Source organism: Vespa mandarinia, chromosome 5 (assembly GCF_050613455.1).
Source record: "Vespa mandarinia isolate Hongniang chromosome 5, ASM5061345v1, whole genome shotgun sequence".
NCBI classification, from domain to species: Eukaryota; Metazoa; Arthropoda; class Insecta; order Hymenoptera; family Vespidae; genus Vespa; species Vespa mandarinia.
In genome coordinates, this window is record NC_140814.1 from 1,417,501 (window position 1) to 1,428,641 (window position 11,141).

The following is an 11,141-nucleotide window of genomic DNA, read 5'->3' on the forward strand; positions in this document are numbered from 1 at the left end:
ATAATAGTATAGCGAGTTCTGGACGATGTGCGTTATTGCGTACAGAATATATGCACACGCGTTCGAGCAATGAAAACGTTCTATTATCCAATCATAAATTACGAATAAAAACTTGTCCTTAAATACAACTCTGAAATGCTTTTTCATTAATTAAATAAACTTAATAAATCGTATACATGAAATTAAAAGTATCTGGAATAAGAAAATTGAATCATTTACACAAACATAAAGAAAATATATTGACAAAGTTCGACTTATATTTCAAAAGCGTATCAATGGGATCCCGCAGAACAACTTATTAATAGGAATCAATAAACCACAAATTAGAATCCTTCAGGATTTTAAAATTGATCGTCCGAATACTTATCATACAACTTTTAGTAAGTTTAAATATTTAAAGAAATAATCCAACACGATTAGTATCAATTAATTTTATTTGTAACAGTAATGTTGACGCACACGTGCGTTTCTTAATTGTTCACAGTACTTTCTCTTAAAGGTCATATATCACTATTAGAAATATTTACCCTTGGGAACTTGTTGGATTCATTACTATTTGTAACATAATCATTACTATTTGTTATAGCACATTAATAAGATAATCAAGTTTTACGATCAAACTATGCATTGATACGTTCTTTTCTTCAAATATTATACGTAAAAGACAGTAAACGCAGAGACTTACACACCCTCTTTGACTGAAGCAGCCTTCAAATATCACATGCAAAAGACAGTCGAAGCAGGGACTTACACTCCCATTTTTTTTGACTGAAGCCGCCTTCAAATATCACATGCAAAAGGCCGTCGACGCAGGGACTTACATTCTCTCTTCAACACAAATCACTCCAAAATAATGCATCGTGCCAAAGATAACCGACGCAAGGACTAATGGCCCCCCGTTAGCTTAAATATCGCATTATACAAAAGGAAATCGACGCAGGTACTTACAACCCTTCATTAACTCAAACTTCTAATTAATAAAACTGTGCGCATCCAACATTGAAATAGCGAAAATCCTTATTTGAGCAGCGAAGTTATCCGATGATATTCGTTTTGTCTAGAACTATACTTTGTGTACGTTAATGAGAGGTTACCGTTAAAGTTTAAGGACAACATTTCGTACATGTCCTGAGTGGAACATTCCTCGTCTACGAGGCATTTCACATATACGCCCAGAAGCAAATCTTAATCTTCGCCTTCTCCTTCTGACTTCGATCAGTTCTGACGCTTTGTCCTATCCGATCCTACTCACTTCCTCCATCAGAAGCTTAATAATAAGCGGCCTTGAAGCCGTATGTAGACAGGTGTCAACATCGCAATTCTCTACATGACAATGCGATCAAAAATTAAAGCAACTTTTAAAAGCGTTAGAATTTGAAGCAGACGATCACCAGATCGGCATGCTCATGTACTCAAAAGAAGACAGCTCTGGCTATGCTAGACCACATCATCACGACCCATTCTAGCAAGGACGATGTCGGTTATATAACTCAACGGACCGAGCGGTGACGGAAACGCAGGAGCGAAGCGGTAGGAACCTTGCACCGCTACGAGTCAAGATAGACTACATTCAGTCCTAAGCGATTATTAATTAATTATAAATTTTATCTCCTACTTGATCAAGTCAAATAACGTATCAATGTAATTATCTTATAAGTTCAACACATGTTAGCTTATAGATCATTTATACTATACATCCACACATTCGTACACGTACAATATCATATATGTATTAACATACACTGCATTTTAGCGAATTTCAAATGTATATTTTTACTTTCCTTTGTTGCGACCGTTCAAGAGGATCGGTATGTTAACGCACACGTGCGTCTCTCAATTGTTCACAGTACTTTCTTCTAAGAATCATATATCACTATTAGAAATATTTATCCTTGAAAACTTGTTGGACACTCGCTAAGAAAATGCATAAATAAAAAATACATTACCACCTTTATCCGAGCTTAGGCATTTCTAATTAAGTATCTAATTTTCAATGATGTGTCAAGCTGGGCAATAAATAAATAATGAAAGTAGACGCTTAGGTGCGACGAGCCAAGGGTTGTCTGGCGCCTAGCTTTGAAATATTCATTGACATCCTCTAATCTACATGATCACTAGAACAAAGGTAGCACACAAGGAATAAAAAAAAGAAAAGTCGTTCTATACGATTCCGCTGGATATATTCGGATCAAAAAATCTAAAGTACGAGTCAAAGCTTCTGAAATATTCTATATATGTATAGATACCATTAAATCCTTATATAAATACATATTTTTATATATGAAAAATATATATAAACTAATTTACGTTTCTATATAGCTATATATATATATACATATATATATATGTATGTATATGCACATACATATGTATAAATATATATTTAAGAACGTACGTGACAGTTTTAAAGAAAGAATACAGAGTGATTAATAAATAAAACATTCTGCATTTATCCTCTTAGTTAATAAAAATGTACAACACATAAATACTTTCTTCTGCAGAACCTAGAAGAAGAACGATAGAGATTTTTTCTTCTCTCATGTACTTAACATAGCCGTATATCACGAATTATACGACCGCAACGCGACGACATGTCTGGTCAACGAGCTTTGACTACTACGACTACTCAGTTTGAGGTGTAAACTATGAATAATTTAGTGGTTGACACTTTTCGAGCAAACAGTCGTCCACGATACCAATTTAAAATTCCGATTAACCCTGATCGAAATACTATCCCTACTATCTTTCTCCCCACGAAACATACGAGTTGTCGAATCTCTCCTCCATTTTAATGAACTACAAACTTTTTGAATGAAACGAAGATAATGATACTTGGAAAAAATTTTTTGTAATAAATCGTAATTTTTCTTTTCTTTTCGTTGAATAATTATCTTACGAATTACCTTTGTTTTTGTTAATGAAATACAAGTTAAAAAATGCGAAATACAAATACAAAAGCGATAAAGACACGATTGCTTTTATCTTTTCAGATAAACAAAATGACGAATTTGGATGTTAAATGGTAATTGTGTATAAATAAATGTATTCTAGATTGCAAAACAAACAGTGTGAAATAGACTATCAATGAATAAGAGAAATTGTACGCAAGAGAGAGAGAGATAGAAAGAAAAAGAGTATGTAAACGGTTGGAACATAAATAACGAAGGGTTGGTAAACACGTGAATGAAGTAGCGTTTGTGATCGTTTTAAAAACCGCGAGAGGAAATGCATCGTGAACTTGTTTTTACAACGACAAGAGAAAATATTTGAAAAGAGCTTGGCGAACTTTTTCATAAGTCCATCCATCCCTTTTGAAGTCGTATATATGAATCACAATCTTTTTGTTTTCTTTTTTTTCTTCTTTTTTCTTTCTTTCATTCTCCAGAAATCATTAAAATAATCAATAATTTATATTAGGTATATGTACAATATTTCGAAATTTAACAAGCTCGAAACTCAAAGCTACATGTAAAATTGTAAATTTATATAATATGCATAAAACAATTATAAATAAATTAATTCGTATTTATAAACAATGACTTTTGTATTCACGAACGAAGATCACTTACGAGTCGAGTAAAAGTCATCGTTGTTTTACATCAACATTTCATCTACAAAAAAGCACTTATGCAAATCTCTGAAATTCCTTTCGAGAAAAAGATTTGTTATCGTTAAGAAAAAGAAAAAAGAAAAACGAATCAAAATAGGAAGAGGAAAAAAATTATTTCGTTCCGATGTAACGAGGAAAATTTTTTCTCCACGAGCTCTCCATTGGGAAATCTTTTTTTATCTATGCATCTATCTATCCATCTATCCATCTATCTATCTATCTATCTATCTACCTATCTAACTGTCTACCTCTCTTTCTCTCTCTCTATCTCTCTTATATATAATATATATATTGAAAAATTGAAGAAAAATAAAATCTCGAGACAACTTATGCGAAATATTGTTTTCTTCAAGAAAATAGACTTTTATTTTTCGAACACTTTGAATTTTTTTTTTTCATTTTTAAAAATAAAAGGAGAAAAGAAAAAAAATAGTTTCTTACAAAAGTTTGATACAGAAATTATTTTAGGATTCTACTTAATCATATTAAACGTTCATTACATTTTCACGTAGAAAAGTTCATTTTCGCTAACACATATTCGGACAAAGACGTTCGTTCGAAGGATTACGAAAGGGATATAAAGAACCGTTCCGGATAGAAAAGATGGTGATAGAGGATGAGGTGGAGTGGGGTTTGGAACATGGCGAGGTGAGAAAAAGTGCTTTCGTGCTGGATATAAAATAGGAAAGAAAGAAGATATAAGGGTGATATAAGGAAGAAGGAAATATAATAATAACGATTCTCTTTTCTCGAAATTGTATCTCTCTCTCTCTCTCTCTCTCTCTCTCTCTCTCTCTCTCTCTCTTGTGTCTAATAGTAATAATAATAATAAGAAAAAGAAGAAGAAGAAAAAAAAAGAAAAAATGCTTTATTGTTTCTCACGAAAGAACTCAACGAATTTTTCATTTCTCCCAAAAAACAAAAATCTTTTCATCACGAGGCAAGATATTTTTCATTATTGTAGAAAATATTATACTATTCTAATTTATACTTTTAATTAATCTATCGAAGTACAAATGCATTATGTTGCATTATTAAACTACAATAAATAATGTGATTAAGATAATTCGTAGAAAAAAAAAAAAAGATTTGTTTCTGTATCAATAATTATTATTCTTCTAATTAATAAAAAATAAAATAGAAAAATAAAATGTTTCTTATTTTTTCTGTCCTAGTATATCTTTACCTCTATCTATCTATCTATCTATCTATTTATCTATCTGTCTATCTATCTTTCCATCTATCTATTTCTCCCTCATACTGAGCCATTTAAAGGCGAATCACGGGCATGACCCTCGAACCGTTTCACCCTCCTGACCGCATATCCTATAAATAAGTGGCTTTATCGTAACGTGGGCCAGAGAAGCGTATCCCCGAAGGGCGATCATAAGGTGTTTATATTGCGTTACGCTCACACAACGGGTGCTCGGTGGAAACTAATCGTTGGGAGCACCACTAGCAGTAGGTAGCACGTCTATCCCACTCATCCTCGATTTATATCGAGAAAGAGGGTCGAACGATTGCACAAGTCTAACAAGAGCGAAATTTGAATTTCGTGTAACGAGAATCCATCGTGAAGCATTACATCATTTCAATGTAAAAGCGCAAATTGGACACGAATATAAAGTAATTATTGTATTATAGAATTAAAAAGAATTTTTTAATTAAAAGCGAAAGAGAGAGAAAGAGAAAGAGAGAGAGAGAGAGAGAGAGAGAGAAAGAGGAGATAGAAAATTGTTGTTGTTAAACGGTCGTATAAAAAATCCCTCTTACGAAAAACATTTCAGAATGAAAAATTTATGACTATGAGTACTATTACTATGAATTTATTTATTACTATGAGTGAGATTTTTCTAAATGAAATCCCTAGAAATAAATCCTTAAAAAAAAAAATATAACATCATTGATGAAATATTAAATGATATTTTATTAACGAACGACGAAATAAAAATGAAAAGTTATTTTATTATTTTGATTAAAATTCTCCTTCATTTTTGAATTTAAAAAAGACTTCGAGATAACGCCTAACTTTTACGTATTAATTTCCATTCGTTATTTTGATTCTTCGAAAACAAGAATAAATCAGATAAGAGCCTCGCGTTCTGCCGCCTTTAAAATACGGCCCGTTTTACGATATGACCCTTGAATCACGGCGAACATTCGTGCCACTCTCCCTTTTCATAACTTCTCGCAGCTCCTTCAGCACTCGGCGGCGCAGCGGCTTTACGCACGTGCACCCTCGATCACGCTAGACCGCTCATTCTTATAATATCCCTCCCACAAGCTCGGCTTCTCATATTTTCCGACCAGAAAATGTCGTGCAGGGTTTTGGTGGTTCCATATCTAAAGAGAGGGGAAAGGGGGAGAGAAGAAGGAAAGAAGAGAGAGAGAGAGAGAGAAGGAAAAGAAGGAAAAAGAGAGAAAGTGATCATTCCTTTTCTTTTTTCTCTCTCTCTCTCTTTCTTTCTCTGAAAATTTTTTGAAGATTAACTTTTTTTTTGTTTATTTCTGCATTCGAGCTGAATTTTGTGATTGAAAATCATATATTTCTGTCGTTCCATTCCTTTTCTATTTTTTATTTTTTTGTTTATTTTTTTTGGGTTGTTTTTCTTTTTTTTCTTTTCTTTTCTTCTTTTTTTTTTTTTCTTTATTCATTTCGTACAAATCTATGGAATATCCTGTTGACAACTACTTTTCGATAAGAGTCTCGTGAATTCATCCGCGAAATCATCGATATATAGCGTGGAAAATTTTGAAAGAAAAGAAAAAGAAAGGAAGGAAAAAGAGAGAGAAGGATTCGGTCTAATCGTGGATATTTCTTGCTTCGGAATTTTTCGATCCCTCAGATACGAGTATTACGTCGAAAAGGGCGATGGCGCTTGATAAACGAAAAGCACCCTTACAATTCTCGAAACAAAAAGACTAAGAGAACTGTCTGACTCTTGACGAAATCGATCGAATTGCCATAAGAAAATCCAATGTCAATGAAACTTAACTGTTTCATGAAATATCTAATTCCCATTCTAATTACTACACAAATGATTCACGAGATTAACTTCATGAACTTCACAAAAAAAATCTATGAAATACTCTTTCAATCATCAATCTGATTCGAAAAATTATTTTTCTATCTTCTTTTTTTATTCTTAGCTTTAATAATTATAAAAAGAAATCTAACCTTTCAATCATTGACCTATCTCGTTGAACTATTTTCTCTTCTTCTATTATCCAAAATATTATCCAAGTAGAATCTAATGTTTAGTATCGGCTATAATAATTACGATCGATTAACGAGATAGATTTTTTAACATCTAATTAAAGATCGGAATAATTATTTTTCATCTTCCATCTCTCTCTCCCTCTCTCTCTCTCTCTCTCTCTCTCTCTCTCTCTCTCTCTCGTTCTCTCGCTCTCTCTCTCCCTCCCTTTATCTACCTATCTAATACAAAACAAAAATATTTTCAACATAAACGTTATCACGTTTATCCAAAGGAAAATATCCAAAGATATTTTTTTTTCCATTCTACTTTTTCAATTTTCCACAAATCGCATATTTCGTTCCGTTCCTTCGTTCCCTCTCTTTTTAAATATCCTAGGTACCTACTACACGATTCAAATCCATCGCTTTGACATTCTGCAAATGTCGCTAGAAGGAGGGAAAGAGAAAGAGAGAGAGAGAGAAAGAGAGAGAGAGAGAGAAAGTGCTTGGCTTTTCATGGGGAAATTCGATTTCGAGCGCTTGTCATCTGACGTTCAATGCTGCTCGAGCGTGCTTCATTCCTCGTACTACGTGAAAAAGACAGAAATAGAGAGAGAGAAAGAGAGAGAGAGAGAGAGAAAGAGAGAAAGGGGATTTGTACGTATCGAAGAACGAGTTTAATAAGTTTGCGAAAATCGCATATGCGTGGAACCGAAAATGGAAATAAAAAGAGAGAGAGAGAGACAGAGAGAGAAAGAGAGAGTATGTGAGTGTGAGATAGAAATGAACGTATGCTCGAAAACATCGAAATCGCTAATCCTTGTATCCAAAAGGACGCGTTTATGCATTCGTAATATTCGTAATATTTGAAACGTAGTTGGCATATTGGAATGCTCGAGAGAAGGACATAAGATACGTTTATAGAAAGAGAAAAAAATATATAAAAATAGAAATAAAAAAAATACAAAAAGTATGAGGATGAAAGAGACGAAGTCCAAACTAAAAACGTAGTTCTCATATGTAATAAAGCTTCGCAAATATCACGAATACATATACATATGTATATATGTATATGTACATATACACAGTTATATATGTGCATATACTTACGTATCTATTTTCTCATGCACCAAGTATTCTCATATACATACGTTCCGTAAGTATCCATAGCTAAAACGCTAAAAGTTATAGACTTCCAAAAGGGCTTAGTAGAATATATCCACATTTTGGATCGCACAGCGAATATTTCAAAGGGACGTTTTAAATCCTATACGTGTATTCGGAAAAAATTTAAATTCCCCAGTAATCCAATATATTCCTAAACGCGAACGAGTCCGTAACGAAAAATCCCTATGTGCTATTGTACATGTATAATATACATGAGGTTTCGTGGGTCGATCGAATTAAAAATGGCAAGCGTGCGCAAGCTCCCGTGTGTGTGTTCGTGTGTGTGTATTCATTCTCTTTTCCTCTTTCACTTTAATAAATATTATATCTTTTCTATTTCAATCCTAATTTGAAAATCATTTTTTACGAGGTAATTATGCGTTCCTTCTCTTCAAAGAAAGAAACATAGAGAAAAACCGAGTGACGTAATAACGTTTAGGTGAAAATTTGCTAGTTGGAACGTAGTATGTCACCTATGTCACAATCGTACAAATAGATCAAACGCAGCACAAAGAGAGAGAGAGGGAGATATACGTACATATTTCTATATGTGTGATATATATACATATGTGTATGTGTGTATATATATATATATATATATATGTGTGTATACATATATATATATAGTAACGACGGGCAGCTGACTCGAGTCGCAGAGCATCTCAATTACCTTTAACCTGTTTTCGACGCAGGGGACACACCAGTGGCTCGTAACAATGAGCCGACTGCTGTTACATTTCCACGGTATCCGACTAACGGTTATATACCCTCGTGATTAGGCTCTCTTATATGTAGCCGGACACACTCTAGTAAATAACTATACGAACGTCGCATCGACTACATGTTTCTCTCTTACTCTCTCCTTCACTTGTATTCTCTATCTATCTATCTATCTATCTATCCTTCTGTCCCTTTCTCTCTCTCTCTCTCTTTTATAGAGAGAAGTAAAGACCAAGATATTGTATATATATATATACATCCCTCTACGTGTCCTATGTATGTCAATGATCCAGGCGTTGCTTTATGGCTACGAATACGTGACATACCATGTACATCATCTTATATGAATGTTCAATCTCGAAATACACGCTAGGTCGAGCGCGAAGGGTAACACGAACCATCGTGTGTCATTACTCTGTTGCAGACCTCTGCCTAATATAGCTAAAGTGTGTGTGAGAGAGAAAGAGAGAGAGAAACAGAGAGAGAGATGTTATGAATACTGTACTCCTCATTGTCACGAATATTAACCCTTTGCACTACTCTATACACATTATCACGGTTCGTTATAGTTAGTCACGATAACGCAACAATAAATCTATGCTTCTTAATAAAAAAGGAAGTACTATATATATGTACACACTCACACACACGCACACAAGCACATGTATATCATTGATAATTTAAACACGACGAAATATATATATATATATTGTGTGTGTATATATAAAATACGTAAAATGAAGATTTTTACTTTCGAATTTTTGAAGAGAACCTACCTCACCAAATCTTATTCATTTAAAAATCTTTCTGGAACATCACCAGTCTGATCTTCGTACTGCTGCTGTAAACAAAAGAAAAAAAGAATTATTGTTTGATGATAAGTATTGATCGAAGATAAGAAAATTATAAGAACAAAGAAGCTTTTCTTTCTATTCTATAATCTCTTTCATTTTAAACGTTACCAAACATTAAGAGCTTTAACATTTAGTAGATACATATGTACGAATATCATTCATGCTTCTTCTATTTCCCCTATCCCCTTTTTGTTTTTATTTCCATGAGAGATTTATATTTGTTGACATATTGACTTGGTATGTTCGTATATCCGTCGCGAGAAAAAGAGAACGTTAGTGTATCGGCAAAAATTTGTTTCTCGATATTTATATGTATATGTATATGTATATGTATATGTATATGTATATGTATATGTATATGTATATGTATATGTATATGTATATGTATATGTATATGTATATGTATATGTATATGTATATGTATATGGATATGTATATGTATATGTATATGTATATGTATATGTATATGTATATGTATATGTATATGTATATGTATATGTATATATATATATATATATATATATATATATATATATTTACATGCATATACATATATATATTTCTCGAGCACTTGTACTCGTAAAATGGAAAGCTTCGTTATTCGATCCGTCCCTTTCTCACTAAGGGTGTCGACGCGGAAGGTCGCCGGCACATCGTTCGAACCATTTGAAATTCAGATTTAGTGAAAAATAATGCCATTGAAGGCATATCGTTCGCTATCGCACGGATCGTCTCCCACATTCCAATTCACGAGATTCACGAATTCCATAGGAGAATTATTAATACGGACGGAACAATTGCAAGTATCTACGTTATTGGTTGATATGATTGTATGCAAATTGCAATGCTTAATAGACTGCCAAACTGAGAAAAAAACAGTGCCGATTTATAACTGCTGGACCATAGGAAATAATTCTATCGAGATGGAGAGAAAGAGAGAGAGAGAGAGAGAGGACAAAACTTTATCCCTGTTCATTCATAGATTTCTTGTAAATGGAAGAAAAAAGAAAACGATGACTTATGAATTTTTAACATCTCACTCGGTAGACTGAAATATTAAACGATCGACGATTAATAACGACTGTCGTCGATTTAACGATTTTCTTTTCTTTTTTTTTTTTTTATCATTATTTCTCATCGACTCGATACTTCGGAGTTTATGTTACTGCTCGATTGCTTATCGATGTTACGTTTATCTCACGATCAGAATAAAAAACGGAAAAAAAAGAAAAAGAAAAGGAAAAAAAAACACCAAGAAAAAAGGCATGAGATTTATTCGGAGATTTCGTTTTATAAATTCGTCAGGAATGCAACTCGCAATGAATCTAAATCTCTTCCGCGTAACTCCACAAACGATAAAATACGTTCGTGATTTGTAAATAAACGTCCACGACCTCGGAAGTTTACTGTCAAATGTCTGATGTAAATGTGGGTTAAATGATTTGAATGAATCGTTAAAATGAATATTTGCTAATCGTAAATCATACGATCTATATACACGTTATCTATTTTAATACTAATCCTAATTTAAAAAACCTTTAAAATGACTTAGATTCAAACGAATTTTATTTATTACAAATATCATTAAAAA

The 11,141-nt window shown here is 33.0% G+C and overlaps 1 protein-coding gene across 1 annotated transcript in view; it reads right to left on the bottom strand.

The window, feature by feature from the left end:
* Dscam3 (Down syndrome cell adhesion molecule 3) overlaps positions 1 to 9,529 on the bottom strand; it is a 125,759-nt gene extending 116,230 nt beyond the window's left edge. Inside the window, exon 1 of the mRNA XM_035881005.2 lies at positions 9,473 to 9,529. The gene's annotated coding sequence lies outside the window, so the exon portion shown is untranslated. The remainder of the gene's footprint in view (positions 1 to 9,472) is intronic.
* Between the last annotated feature and the right edge of the window lie 1,612 nt (positions 9,530 to 11,141).